This window comes from Protopterus annectens, chromosome 8.part0 (genome assembly GCF_019279795.1).
Source record: "Protopterus annectens isolate FY-2018-M chromosome 8.part0, PAN1.0, whole genome shotgun sequence".
Classification (NCBI taxonomy): domain Eukaryota; kingdom Metazoa; phylum Chordata; order Ceratodontiformes; family Protopteridae; genus Protopterus; species Protopterus annectens.
The window spans coordinates 695,763,608-695,780,307 of NC_056741.1; positions in this window are offsets into that span (position 1 = coordinate 695,763,608).

Below are 16,700 nucleotides of genomic sequence, written 5' to 3' on the forward strand. Positions count from 1 at the left end.
TAAAGTGATAATCAAACAAATCCTATACTTAGTATAATATCCAAGATATCATTGTAATTGAGCAAGATGTCAAATTAGCACAACAAATTCAAAAATTGCTCTTAAATAAAAAGAAAATGCTCTCAAATACATATAAATTAATAGCAAAAATTAAATATCAAAATACAATACTTTTCTCAAAATTTTGGGAAGGAAAAGGTAATACAATCAGAAGGAATCAGCTGTTAGAAATACTATGAAACTGACACCATATAAAACATTAATATACATCCAGATCATGATTTTTAATAATGCATACCATACACCTGTACAGCTAAACAAATTTAATTCATCTAAGTCAACCTACTGTCCCTTCTGTCCTAATAAAGGGGCAGATATCCTCCACATCTTCTGGAGCTGCAAAACAGTTTATAAACTCTGGTGCTCACTAATATTACTCTTAGAGAAATCAGGCTATTCAAAATTCATTTTGTCATGGGAGACAGCAATTCTGCATATATTCAAAAGCAAGAATAATAATTTCTTTAATCACATAATAATAACACTATGCACCCTATTAAAATCTTACATAGCGAAGAACTGGATAGACAGGTCAAGACTAACCTGGTCAGAATACAAAAGCATGGCGAAAAAAACATATATTGGCTAAGAAGCTTTATACAAAATGTCAAAAGAACCAAAAATATTATCAGAATTACTGCAAAACATTAATTGATATATTATCATAAATTGCAAGACAAATGCTAATAAATCAAAGATAGTAAACACATCTCTTAGTTGGGAGTAGTAACAGCATTAACAATTTTTTGTAAATATGTATATAAGGTTTAGTAGAGTAGACTGATTTCTTTGTGTAGGTTGGTGTTATACTTCTAAATATGCTTTCATTTCTCACTATAATGTACAAGTGAAATTTTAAAATAATATTACCATGACAAACATATAACATAACCATTTCTTTGTGTTTATCCAATACTGTATTCCTAGCTATTTTGAATGTTACTTAGCAAAGTGTGTATTATCTATTGAATAACTTCTTCATGTTAAACATTCTGTAACATTCAGCTGTAGCACAGTTACATCTTGTTAATCTCTCTACTTGTATTTTATGTGAGAAAATATTCATTAAAAAAATATTTGAAAAAAAAAAAAAAAAAGATTGAGGCTGAAGAGGTGGATCTTGGCGTCCATGTCAAGAACATACAATAAAATATTATGATTGCTGACCCAATCAACATTCTTTGTACTACACAGAGTTTTATCTGCTCATGTACTACCAGCTACAGGGGGGATAACAAAAGAAAAGAAAACAGAGAAACTGTAGGAAGATCAAGTCTTTTACCAGCTTTGAAAGTTGGAAAAGCACTTAACCTGTTGAACAGACAGCAGCATATCTCTCAAATTCTTTGATTAAGAATCCAAAATTAATAGCAAGACAAAGGATCAAAGGGATAGTTTTTAAACATTGCTGTAATTCACTTAACATTTTAAAGGAAAACTCTGCCCTGTTATACAGTTTAACTCAATTCTTAGGGTGCTTTTCTCCCTTCAGTATGGTTCCAGTATTGTGTAGGTACCAGAAGTTTGATTGTACTTTATAAAGCTTTCATTTCCTTTCCATGGAATCAAAGAAGGGGAAAGCCCACCTACTTTTTTTTAGCTTAGCTTCTCACATATTTTGCCAAGTTCATTTGTCTCTGTCTGCATTACATACTATAGACACGGAGAAATCTGTAGTCTCCCAGTCAGTCTTAGATGGGCAATTAGTAATGCTGGTCAGGAGCACAGCAGCTGCTATAAAAAGACAGAAAGCTATGAAACTGCTTTCCACTGTCTTTAGTGCAGAGAGGAGGAGAACTTAATGCTCCTTTTTCATAGCAAATCATAGCAATTAGATCAGTCGGGGGTTTAAAGGCACTTGTCCCCTCTTCTGACAAATTTACATCAGCATCATCACAGCACTGAAATGCTAAGCTTTAAATGCTTGTTATATATTAAGATAGCTTAAATTTTGTATCAAACATTTCTGTGACATTTAGAAAAAAGTAAAAAAAATATTTTTACTTGTAAAGTATCAACACATTTACCATTTTCAAGCCCCCCCCAGGACAGAACTATTTATATGCACATCCTGAAGAGACACCAACCTGATTAACAATAGGAAAAGCAATGTTCCTGCTTAAGAGTGAACCTGCAAGCTAAAAACTATAGACCAATAACTTGCCTTCCAAAGATGTATAAACTATACACTGCAAATGATGCCGACAGAGTTTATAGTCATTTAGAAAAAACTCAGTCATGGCAATAGAACAAAAGGGTAATAAAAGAAAGTCATATGGAACAAAGGACAATTTGTTGTTAAATAAAGTCATAATGGATAACTGTAAAAAGGGGAATAATCTAAGCATGGCAAGGATAAACTACAAAAAAGCATTTACAGTATCCCACATTCATGGATAAAATAGTGCTTAAAAATGTATAAGACACATTTGATCTGCTCGATTACATTTCAGCGACCATGAAATAGTGGCAGACCACTTTGCAGTTAAGCCATGATAAAGGACAAATTATTATTTCAGGGATAAACATTTAAAGGAAAAACTAACAGAAGCAAACAAACTGCTGTTCCTCCATAGGAAAGGGATGCTCGTGACTGTAAAACACAACACTGGAAGTTTAATACATATAGAATCCAAAACAGACAAACAAATAAATACTAAAATCACAGTAAAATCCAATGGCAAGCCAACAAAAGGATAATCACTTTTGGGAAAGCCTTCTTCATATCCATATAATTAACAGAATGTACCTATCCCTTTATTGAATGTAAGATCCAATCAAGTCACTCTTTAGGTTGCTGCCTCTCAATACCGGTTTTAAAGAAACTACACCATTTAGTCCAGGATTCCTGTCAGCTTGCAGGTCTGCTACCAATCTGGTTTTTGCCATTTCAGTTTTATTCACTATATTACCTCCCCTAGCACTGATATATATATTTTTTTCTATGGATAAAAAGAGAAATTTGTGTCCAAAATGTTTTTGTGGATGATGTGCTTAAGCATTAGTTTGTATGGCCAGTCTAATATCACTGTAGTGATGTAATATTCTCTCTTTAAATGGTCTGTTAGTTTTTCCTACATGGAACACTATACAGCTATCACATCTAGCGATATATATATATATATATATATATATATATATATATATATATATATATATATATATATTTATGGGTCTACCTGATAACACCGACACACCAAAACACAGACAACGGAATAACTGACATGAAAAAAACGAAAAAAAAAAAAAGTTCAAAAACACGAAACTTCACATGCCCGACAAACAAAATCCCGACAATCAACAAAACAAATACCTTTCCCGGAAAACACACACACAACACAAGCACACCAAAAACCTTACAAACCTACATTAAACCTTTCATACACAACTATCTGTGCACTAACCTTAACCCAAACTCTAACCCTAAGGTCCGTCACTATCGCACACTTACCTTACCCGCACCCTAACCCTAACTCACTTAATCCGCCCCTAACCCTCAAGTCCGTCACTATCACACACTTGCCTTACCCGCACCCTAACCCTAACTCACTTAACCTACCCCTAAACCTAAACTCTGTCACTATCGCACACTTACCTGACCCGCACCCTACCCTAACGTCCATCACTATCACACACCTACCTTACCCACACCCTGACCCTAATGTCCGTCCCTATCGCACACTTACCTTAACATGTCAGTGTTCTCAGCATCAGGATTCTCAACTGTCGGTCTTCTCCAGTGTCGATCTTCCAATGTCGGTGTTCTCGTTGTCGGCGATCTGCGATTACGGTGTTTTCAGGTAGACCCATATATATATATATATATATATATATATATAAAATGCTCTTTGTATTACAATCCATGTAGGTTCTTAGTTCATATTTACGGCCATTTACTGGATGTTGAAAATAGTTGTTAGTATCTATATAGGAAAAAACTATCTTACACTTGTTGAAGGTTTACCAGTGGGAAATTGAAGCAAACAAAGAAGAAAACCTCTGATATTCCACCACAGCAAAAATCCACCATGATACAGTCACTAATTGAAGGTTTACCAATGGAAAATTGAAGCAAACAAAGAAGAAAACCTCTGGTATTCCACCAGAATGTACTAAGCGCTTTCATGTTATTGATATATATAAATATATATACATATATTTTTTATTTTTATATGTTATAAAGTCTTTGTAAAAAGTTATTCATTAATACATTTATTGTTTTGAGATTAATAGTTTTATTATTTTAATAAGTATAATTTTATATGTTATATATATATATATATATATATATATATATATATATATATATATCAGTATGTATGCTGTTATGTTTGTTAATTATGCAACAATAGCGATTGGTCAGTTGATAAATGTAATTTGTATTTAAACTATGTGATTTGATGCTCCTTTTACACTGAAGAAGCCATTAGTTTGATGGTGAAAGCGCTTAGTACATTGGAGCCTGTTTTAGCTCTTCATTAAAGCGGCTTGGTGCAGTTCGTAATTTTTGTGTTTGTTTTTAAACTGTTTTTACCCTGTTGGGTTAGGTGTATTAAATTGTAAGCTTCTTTGATTTCTCCAATTTGCTGCCATTACAACTATGTTATCTGTACTCAGTTTCATCCACATACTTCTCAATTGTCCAGATTTTCACAGAATTTCCAAATTTCTGCCTCATATTTTTGGCCTGTTTCTTATAAAATCTGATTTTCGGGCAAATCACTGAGATGGCCAGACGACTGATGTAATTAAATAATGACATGCATTTGAGTTTCAGACTTCATATCCTTCAGCAAAATGTATGCCAAGACAAATTTATTTATTAATTTATTTAACATTTGTTTATCGAGAAAGTCTGACTAGGACAAAACCTATTTTTAGCGGAGGATCTGGGAGAAATGCTCCAGATGCATGTCTTTGTAACATGGAAAGAAAACAGAGCACCTGGAGGAAACCCACATGAAAGCAGGGAGGACATGCAGACTCCACACAGAAGGTACCCCATCCCAGAATCGAACCGGAGAACCTCTTTCTGTGAGGTGACGCTAACCGCTACACCACTGCACCAACTAAATCCTGTTATTCCATCAACTTTCTAAGTTTATAACAACAATATTTAAAATATGTCCCTATTTTTGGCCCTTTGTCTCCCATTATATCAAACTTTGTCCAGATTTCTTGTGCTAAGAGGTTGACAGGTATGATCCCATAGGCTTTCAGTTTTGCATTCCATTCCCTTATCGTTTGCTGACGTTCTTGTTCAGAGTCTGTCTGTAATGCCACATTGTGTGCTTACATAAGTTTTGTTGATTTGTCCCCTCCAACTAGTTTGCTAATGCAGTCCATCACCAGTATGAACAGCAATGGGGTCAGAAAACTCTGATCTACATTCACTCCAACTCCCACTGGGAAACCCTCTGCAAGTCCACACCATTTAGTCTTTTCAAATCAGGTCCTTGTTCATGGCCTGCACTAATTCTACCAATGTTTCTTGGACTTCAAACCATCATAACACTGCCTAAATGATCTGTCTTGGGACCTTGTGATATGGTTTATCAAAGTCAAGGAATGCCCAGTTGGACTTTTTTCTCAGTTCTAGCTTCTTCTCAACTCTTTCACTGCAAATATCTAGTCAGTTGTACTGCATCCCAATCTGTATCTGAACTGCTCATCTCCCATTTTACTTTCAACTACTCTGCATATTAGTTTATCAGTCACCCTCTCCAGAGTTTTCCATGCAGCGTGATAGGAATTTGATACCTCTGCACTGCCCATGGTTGTGAATATTTCCTTTGTTCTTGTACACCAAAACTAGAATGCTTATTCTTTAGTGATCTGGTATACATCTTTCTTCTTCTTTCATCGTAGGATGTGTCTATGTCAGTATAGCTAAGGTGGGGTTTTCTTCATCTAGAAGCTGCTGGAAGCACTCCTTCCATCTGCTGTTGATGTCCTGTGGACTGGTGAGCAGGTTGTCGCTAGCATCACTCATGAAGTGTGTCTAATGGAAGCACTCCTTCCATCTGCTGTTGATGTCCTGTGGACTGGTGAGCAGGCTGTTGCTAGCATCACTCATGAAGTGTGTCTGCTGGAAGCACTCCTTCCATCTGCTGTTGATGTCCTGTGGACTGGTGAGCAGGTTGTTGCTAGCATCACTCATGAAGTGTGTCTGATGGAAGCACTCCTTCCATCTGCTGTTGATGTCCTGTGGACTGGTGAGCAGGTTGTTGCTAGCATCACTCATGAAGTGTGTCTGATGGAAGCACTCCTTCCATCTGCTGTTGATGTCCTGTGGACTGGTGAGCAGGTTGTTGCTAGCATCACTCATGAAGTGTGTCTGATGGAAGCACTCCTTCCATCTGCTGTTGATGTCCTGTGGACTGGTGAGCAGGTTGTTGCTAGCATCACTCATGAAGTGTGTCTGCTGGAAGCACTCCTTCCATCTGCTGTTGATGTCCTGTGGACTGGTGAGCAGGTTGTTGCTAGCATCACTCATGAAGTGTGTCTGCTGGAAGCACTCCTTCCATCTGCTGTTGATGTCCTGTGGACTGGTGAGCAGGTTGTTGCTAGCATCACTCATGAAATGTGTCTGATGGAAGCACCCCTTCCATCTGCTGTTGATGTCCTGTGGACTGGTGAGCAGGTTGTTGCTAGCATCACTCATGAAGTGTGTCTGATGGAAGCACTCCTTCCATCTGCTGTTGATGTCCTGTGGACTGGTGAGCAGGTTGTTGCTAGCATCACTCATGAAGTGTGTCTGCTGGAAGCACTCCTTCCATCTGCTGTTGATGTCCTGTGGACTGGTGAGCAGGTTGTTGCTTGCATCACTCATGAAGTGTGTCTGATGGAAGCACTCCTTCCATCTGCTGTTGATGTCCTGTGGACTGGTGAGCAGGTTGTTGCTAGCATCACTCATGAAGTGTGTCTGATGGAAGCACTCCTTCCATCTGCTGTTGATGTCCTGTGGACTGGTGAGCAGGTTGTTGCTAGCATCACTCATGAAGTGTGTCTGATGTAAGCACTCCTTCCATCTGCTGTTGATGTCCTGTGGACTGGTGAGCAGGTTGTTGCTAGCATCACTCATGAAGTGTGTCTGCTGGAAGCACTCCTTCCATCTGCTGTTGATGTCCTGTGGACTGGTGAGCAGGTTGTTGCTAGCATCACTCATGAAGTGTGTCTGATGGAAGCACTCCTTCCATCTGCTGTTGATGTCCTATGGACTGGTGAGCAGGTTGTTGCTGGCATCACTCATGAAGTGTGTCTGATGGAAGCACTCCTTCCATCTGCTGTTGATGTCCTGTAGACTGGTGAGCAGGTTGTTGCTAGCATCACTCATGAAGTGTGTCTGATGGAAGCACTCCTTCCATCTGCTGTTGATGTCCTGTGGACTGGTGAGCAGGTTGTTGCTAGCATCACTCATGAAGTGTGTCTGATGGAAGCACTCCTTCCATCTGCTGTTGATGTCCTGTGGACTGGTGAGCAGGTTGTTGCTAGCATCACTCATGAAGTGTGTCTGATGGAAGCACTCCTTCCATCTGCTGTTGATGTCCTGTGGACTGGTGAGCAGGTTGTTGCTGGCATCACTCATGAAGTGTGTCTGATGGAAGCACTCCTTCCATCTGCTGTTGATGTCCTGTGGACTGGTGAGCAGGTTGTTGCTAGCATCACTCATGAAGTGTGTCTGATGGAAGCACTCCTTCCATCTGCTGTTGATGTCCTGTGGACTGGTGAGCAGGTTGTTGCTGGCATCACTCATGAAGTGTGTCTGATGGAAGCACTCCTTCCATCTGCTGTTGATGTCCTGTGGAATGGTGAGCAGGTTGTTGCTGGCATCACTCATGAAGAGTGTCTGATGGAAGCACTCCTTCCATCTGCTGTTGATGTCCTGTGGACTGGAGAGCAGGTTGTTGCTAGCATCACTCATGAAGTGTGTCTGCTGGAAGCACTCCTTCCATCTGCTGTTGATGTTCTGTGGACTGGTGAGCAGGTTGTTGCTAGCATCACTCATGAAGTGTGTCTGCTGGAAGCACTCCTTCCATCTGCTGTTGATGTCCTGTGGACTGGTGAGCAGGTTGTTGCTGGCATCACTCATGAAGTGTGTCTGCTGGAAGCACTCCTTCCATCTGCTGTTGATGTCCTGTGGACTGGTGAGCAGGTTGTTGCTAGCATCACTCATGAAGTGTGTCTGATGGAAGCACTCCTTCCATCTGCTGTTGATGTCCTGTGGACTGGAGAGCAGGTTGCTGCTAGCATCACTCATGAAGTGTGTCTGATGGAAGCACTCCTTCCATCTGCTGTTGATGTCCTGTGGACTGGAGAGCAGGTTGTTGCTAGCATCACTCATGAAGTGTGTCTGATGATTATCTTCTTTATCTTTCTGTCTTTGCTTTGCAACCTGGTAGAGCTTTTTGTGCCATTTGCTAAGTCACTTTGCAGAAGCTGGTCGACTGCCTCTGATTCCTTGTGGTTTGGTATTGCAACTGCATTTTTAGCCTCTTTGTTAGCCAACCTGTATTCCTTATTAGGCTGGTCCATCTTTTTATCTTCCACTTTTTCCTGCATTCCTTCTTTCTATGGCTTCATGGATCTCTGCATTCCACCACAAGCTTTCCTTATGTATTATATTTCTGTACCTGTGCTGACCACATATCTGTTCAGTAGTCCCCACACATGTAGTTTTGAGACACTGCCATTCTTCAACTCCAACTATTTCCTCTTCTTCCTGAGGCACTAGAGCCCTAAGTATTTCCTTGAACTCTTGTGCTTTCTCTCCAGTCAGCTTCCCGGTCTTCAGCCTAGTCTCTGTGGTATGTTCCATGTCAGATGTGCAAGTCATAATGGTGGATCACATGACACTTTGTCTCTCCAGTCAGCTTCCCGGTCTTCAGCCTAGTCTCTGTGGTATGTTCCATGTCAGATGTGCAAGTCATAATGGTGGATCACATGACACTTTGTCTCTCCAGTCAGCTTCCCGGTCTTCAGCCTAGTCTCTGTGGTATGCTCCCTCACAGGTGTGCAAGTCATAATGGTGGTTCACATGACACTTTGTCTCTCCAGTCAGCTTCCCGGGCTTCAGCCTAGTCTCTGTGGTATGTTCCATGTCAGATGTGCAAGTCATAATGGTGGATCACATGACACTTTGTCTCTCCAGTCAGCTTCCCAGTCTTCAGCCTAGTCTCTGTGGTATGCTCCCTCACAGGTGTGCAAGTCATAATGGTGGATCACATGACACTTTGTCTCTCCAGTCAGCTTCCCGGGCTTCAGCCTAGTCTCTGTGGTATGTTCCATGTCAGATGTGCAAGTCATAATGGTGGATCACATGACACTTTGTCTCTCCAGTCAGCTTCCCGGTCTTCAGCCTAGTTTCTGTGGTATGCTCCCTCACAGGTGTGCAAGTCATAATGGTGGATCACATGACACTTTGTCTCTCCAGTCAGCTTCCCGGGCTTCAGCCTAGTCTCTGTGGTATGTTCCATGTCAGATGTGCAAGTCATAATGGTGGATCACATGACACTTTGTCTCTCCAGTCAGCTTCCCGGTCTTCAGCCTAGTCTCTGTGGTATGCTCCCTCACAGGTGTGCAAGTCATAATGGTGGATCACATGACACTTTGTCTCTCCAGTCAGCTTCCAGGTCTTCAGCCTAGTCTCTGTGGTATGTTCCCTGTCAGATGTGCAAGTCATAATGGTGGATCACATGACACTTTGCAAACTATGTTGTGCCATATATGGACATATTTCAATGTTTTTTTCATGGCATAGCCAACATGAGGTTTCTATATTGGTGTATAATACTGAGTTAATGTTATCTACAAGCATTGAAGTGTACCAAAAATAGCAGGTTTTCTTGTGCTAATCAGTACTGTTTTATATATGTAAGGAGGGTGTCTAGTCCATCTCTTTCATTTTCCCAGTCACTGATCATTGTTCCGTTATCTTCATGATGTGGGTTGCACTGATATATGTATATATATATATATATATATATATATATATATATATATATTAACTAAGAACAAACTTTGTGACATAAAAGCATTCAAAAATAATTAAAGGAAAACACCAGCAGCTCTTGTATTATTTAGTGCTTTCATCTTCTTTAATATCAAGACTTCTTCAGAATGACATGTTTCATTAATACAAGCAACCATTTTAACATTGTTTAAATACATTACTTTAAGTAGTTTATTTAAATTAACACAACAGTCCCTATCCAATAATGTGACAACAGGTGCTGTGTGCATCTTCGTTATCATTAAAAAGGTAGATCAATTAAGCAGCAGGGGTGCCATGTGAATCCTGTAGTGTCATGTGCATACCGGGATCGTGTGCAACACATATACCTGGAACAAAGATTTGGAAAGAAGCCTGAGGTACCATGTGCAAAGTGGGGTTGTGTGCAAAAAAGAAAAACCCCAAAAAACCCTTTATATATATATATATATATATATATATATATATATATATAAAAGCAAGGTTTTCGTCGATGTACTCATCCGAATTGTTTTAAGGTGGTGCTTTCTTTGAAGCATGTATGTAATTGATGTACCATTGACAGAAGGTGAGCAGATTATGCCATTTCAGAAATGCATGGCAGTGACTGTATCTTTTTCAAGATGTTTACATTGTTTAAAATGATAAACATGAAGTTATGTAACAACCGATTGATGGATTGATGGTAGAATGAGAGTGTAAACCTGAATACTATGCTCTGAAAGTGCATGTGATATCTTATCTCCCCTCCATCCATACAATCCCTTTATCCAGTCCTACAATTTACAGAATACTGCAGCACTGATCCCTGCACCCAGCTAAGAAGCATGAACATCACACTACTAATCTTAACTCCAACAACAGACTGCCAAAGATGGCTAGAGTAATTTTATTTCTCAGTATATTCAGCTACAAAACAATACATCATGGCTACTCTCCAGGACCCCAAAGCAGACAGCAGTTTTGAAACTAATCCTGTAGTCTAAAAACTAATGATGATGTTCAGTTTTTCAGGCTCCCATTCACACTTGGTAGGTGTGAAAACAGCTGCCTTAAAAATTGTTCTAGTCTTTTGTAACAGTCTCCTAGAAAATAGTAATATAGACTACTAACTGACTTTCAAGCAAATGCTCAATGGCAGTCTATTCAAAGAAAGTAAATGGACAAGCAACAGAGATATGGGCTAACATAATCATATGTTAGTTATTAGGTTCCACTGTAATAGTTATTCCATTCCAAAATTTGTAAGTTTAGTATGTTTTCATACTATCTTAGGGCAACACAAGTGATGCAAATTAAATTACCTTTCCCTTTTCTTTGTGAAGCCATAAAACATTCAGTTATTCCTAGTCAGTTAGAAAACAGTATCATCTTACAGTGCTGTGAGTTGTGCAACATGAGTGCATACAGTTTGTTATTTATACTAATTAACACAGTATAGTTAAGCAAAATTAATGTATGCATTCTAGTAAATGTTGTTTATTTCTTTATTGACATTTGTTTACTGGGAAAGTCTGAGTGGGTCACAAGAGTCCATTTTCAGTGGTGGTCCGGAGAGAAAAGCTCATGAGATTGTCATCAGTTGTCACAGCAAGCAGTTTTGTATAGGATACAATTTCTATCTCTATATTGTTAAGTGAGATGATTTTGAGACTGGATTTGTACTTCAGGTGTGGTTTGGGGATCGGGTAATAATTGGATATTGTAAAGCCAATTTTCATCAGCGAAGGCTTATTGTATAATTTCAAAAAGATATGGCAGAGAGTCAGATGAACATATTAGTGTCAAATCATCAGCATACTGTGTAAGTGATACTTACCTAGAAGAGTTATAGAGGTCATGTGAAAGAGGTGTGGCCCAAGAATTGCACCTTGGGGTACACCAGCGGTTATGGGGAGTTAAGGAGAGAAAGTATGTTGCCATCTAACAGTTGAGTCTCTGTCAAATAAGTGGCTTTTAAATGACTGAAATGAAGGAGGAGATAGGCTAAGATGGTACAGTTGTTGAGTTTGCTATGTGCAGCAGTATCTGAGGCTTTGGACAGATCCAGAAATATGGAAGAGAGAAGTTAACCAGAGTCCCTTTTCTTGTTTATATTATCTAAAAAGGTAATAGTGCAAAAGTTGTACTATGGCCAAGGTGGAATCCATGTTGAGTACCAGTTAAGAGCTGTTCTGAGAGGAGATGGTGAAGAAGATGAGAGTGGATACATTTTTCTAGGATTTTTGAGAGAGGGAAGAAAGAATTGCATTGGGATGATGGAGACTTATGCAGAGTTTTCCCCCTTGTGCACTGGGATGACATGTGATCTTTTTCAAATCGGTGAGGCATAAGATTCCTGCATAGATCTATTGATTAAGATAGCTACTGGGTAAGATATGGCTTCTGCTACCAACTTGAGGTATTCAGGTGGGAGGTTGTCAGCAGCTCTGGAGCAGGGTTTGAGTTTAAGTAGTAGTTTTATATAGCAGATATTATTACAGGCTTTAAGGTGAAGTTGTTAGCATTTGTGGCTAAATATTGTTTGGATTTCTATTTTTCAGAGTTTAGTATGTTATGTTTTTTTCTAGGGGAGGGTGATTTGGTGGTGGTAAGGGCAGCAATGCTCTCTTTAAAGTAATTTATTAAATGTAGTCACTGTTTCAAGGGGGAGCAGGTTTGATAGTGATGCAGATCTTTTTTGAGCCAGGACTGAGTATTGTGTGAATAGATGACCAGATTTTTTTTTATCATTTTTATGATTAAGTTGTAGTTGGTCATAGTATTGTTTCTTATCTTTGTATGTTTGTTTTTTAGGGTCCCTGTATTGCTGATTTTTTTTTATTTAGCCAATCCTCCAAGCCTTGTCTCTGGTATGCATAATGTTTTTAATGGTTTATTTATTTACTGTCACACCTTAGCTATACCTTATACATGCAGTCTTTGTCAAATGTCTTTATGGCAGTATTTGTTTTATTTGTATTGCTAAATGCATTTATTACTTATTATCTTTGCCATTTTAGCCCAGGTCATGGCTGAAAAAGTTGTAAAAGAAGTATTTGGAGTTATTTTGAGACACTAAAAAAGCTCTGAAAACAAACATACGATGGAATAAAAAACACATTTTTAAATTCTAAGTGGAGTTTCTCTTTAATAGAACATCAGGTTTTGCATCAATATGCATTTTCTGAACAACCAGAAGTATGAAGCATTAATGTCTGGCATTATGGACTGATAGTAATCCTCAGTGATTTACCAGAAATTCAGAACGTTTACAAGGAATTGGAAAACCCATGAAGCAAAGTCAGGGGCTTTCTGCAAAACCAGGGACAGCTAAGAGGTATGGGTGGTAGGCAAAATGAAGTACTCTAGAATTAATGACTTTAAAAGTCGCTAGACACTGGTGCAGCAGTTAGCGTTGCCGCCTCACAGCAAGAGGTTCTCTGGTTCGATCCCTGGCTGGGCTGCCTTCTGTGCAGAGTCTGCATGTCCTCCCTGTGGTCACGTGGGTTTCCTCCGGGTGCTCCTGTTTCCTCCCATATTCCAAAGACATGCTGTAGGTGGTTTGGACACTCTAAATTAGCCCTAGGTGTGAGTGTGTGCATGTGTGTGCCTTTTGTGGAAGGTTGGGCGCTGGGCTGGCAACTTCACACTGTAAAACTCCACTGCCAATCATGAGCGGACAGGTGATCTGCTGTGGTGACCCCTAACAGGAAAAGCCGAAAAGAAGAAGAAAAGTTGCTAGACACTTCAGTATAACACATGTTCTGTTTGTAGGTATGGCTAAATGAAGTTCTAGTAGATTATAAAAGCTGTTTAACCTTCTTCCACTGCCCTTTGCTGGTCAGCATTGTCCTCTGTTAATCCCTAGTGTGAGACCCAATCTTAGCAGCACTTAGGTGTGACTAAAAAGCTTTTGTTAAGCGCCCTTAAATGCTATGAAGTCTAGGTCTTGCAGTAGGGAAGCTCTTAATAAGTCTAACTTTTTCTGTTTTTGGAGCATAACCACGGCACTCTATGAGCCACAAATAAATTCCTAGGAAAGTGTATTGTTCTTGGCCTAGAGTGTAATAACACAGATGTCACACTATAGGAAACGGCTGTCTATCACACCTTACTAAACAGTTGTCTACTATGGAATGATCACATATGGAATTGTCATTGTCACTTATGCACAAATTATTCTAAATGGATTCTTCCCAGCTCTAATCCCTTGGCAGTATAACATACAAATTCACTGTACAGTAGAGCTATCACTGAGGTGATTCTCACACATGTAGTTTTCTCTCTAAAAGTGATAGATTCATTGTTAGACAACTATTTATTACAGTTTTGCATCTGTTAATTATACTGTATGGAAAGCATTATACAACTTATTCTTACTTTTGTTACTATTCACTTGAATATAACTGCATTTATGTTTTGATTTATTGTCTGACTGAGCATATGATTGTGCTGCATTCTAGATTCTTTGTAATAAAAACTACTGCAGACTACAGAAAACATGCCTATTGACTACAAATTATTTCTCCCTAACACTGCGTCATCAGAAGATAGGGCTAGATGATATGAAATCAGGAAGTAATCAGCCAGTTGCTCAGCACATTGTAAACAGAAACACAAATTCATTAAATTTAATAAATATAGGTACACTGAAGTTGTAAAGTACAAACTAAACATTATAGAAGCAGAAAGCCCACCTTGCATGATAAGGGCATAATTATACCAAAATAAAATGGCAACCCCCCCCCCAAAAAAAAAACCTGTGCACGTGATCTTTAAGCTAAGGCACCTGCTTTCTTAGACCATCTAAAATAGACAGTGACTCAGCACTGTTACTGTAAATAAATGGAGAAGAAAAATAATTTATGATATCAAAGCAATTACATATTAGAGGGAGTCGCACTCCGTTTTGGGAGGAGAGCAAAGAGAATGAAAAACAAAATCATATCAATATGTCAGTTCCCATGACAGACATTTTGGATTATACGGTTTACCTTCATATGCTTGAAACCACATCCTTCGAATGTGCAGCTACATGAACCATTTCTGCAAATTTCGTCCCACCAAATTCCCTAAACTTCGAAAAAAAAAAATCAGAAGTCGACATTTCCAATCGCTCCACAGCTGAAACAAGTAATACCATGGGTCAAATAGGGGGCGAGATTTTGTGATTCGGTGCTTCGGTTTTTGTGGTTTTGGGAATTCGCAGTTTGCAGTTCGCAGCAGCAGTTTCAAGGATGTGGCTGTCAGACAGACATAATGAGAAATATTTGAAAGTGATTCTGATATATAAGCAGTACAATATCATTTCAAAGATTTTTTTTTTTTTTTTTTTTAGTTTTTGGGTGGTGTTTTCCTTTAATTCAGCTTTATAATCACAGCAAGTAATATGGCTGATAGGTTGAAAATATACACACTGCATTTTTATCTATTACTTTTTATTGCCTTTGTTATCTGCTTTTCCTGAGAAGGTGGAGGTGTCCTAACTGCTTCACTCCCTTGAACAAACTTTTCAGAGCCCTTTTTCTGATTAGTACAAACAAAATGGTTGTAAATACACATACCACTTTTCTTAAGTCTATTTATTGATGTTCTCAAACATTTCAGCTGAGAAGAGCATGGGAAATATGCTTGTCTTGTCCGTTGTCTCACATAAACTTTAGGTATGACAGTCTATACCCACGCACTTATGAGGGTGTATTGTGGGACAAAGGAAATAGGAGAATTTATGGGTATTGCTCATGAGGGTATATTGTAGGGCAAAGGGGGTGGAGAATTTCTGGGTGTTCTGCTGATACCCCTGGATCCAATATTGTTTCTGAGCTCTCTGCAAGCAATACAATATATTGTACTTCCTGCACTCACACATTTTCCTGCTGTTCACACTGTAGAGGTGACCCTTAATAATTTAGTCATACTAAGTTTTACTAGCTGCAGATTTTCTTCGAAAAAATAAACAGCCATTATTTTGTCTATCTGTTAATTTTTGCATACAAAATAAGATAATACTGCATGGGTAACATTGAAAACCAGCATTGTTGTTTCATGAAGGGGCGTAAAATGAAACTGTAGGAACATCTAGACATAAACCTAAGAATTCTTTGTTTTTTTTAGCTGTAAAGTGACAATTCTGCATTTACTTTGATATAGCTGATGATATGAAGACACAATGTCATTATTTCTAACTGTTATAATATATGATTTTAAGAAAATGCAGAAACAATTTATGTTTATAAATGTTTACGTCAGATAGAGGCAGACCCTAAGTTTGTGGTTCTGCTTGCTGTCCAAAGCTTAATATACAAAGCTGTCATTCAGTTATGTCCTCTTGCAGCATTTATTTTCAGTTATTAAAAATAGCAATTAATTAACAATGCTGAATTAGTATAAGTTGCATGTGATTGCAACATGCCATGCACATGCCATCATGGAGAGAAAGTCTGTAATCGGTGTCAGTAAACTTACAACTACTTTGCACAACTTTGCTCATTCTCAGCAACTGACATGCTTGTCAAAATTAAATGTGTAAAATAGACTTTTTGACATACACATTGTTTAGAATATGCACAATGTTGTGTTAGCACCTAATTACTTTAGACCAAAGGCGATTCATATATATTATATATAAATCATCAGTTTTGTCAAATGGGGCTTTGATCAACATCTA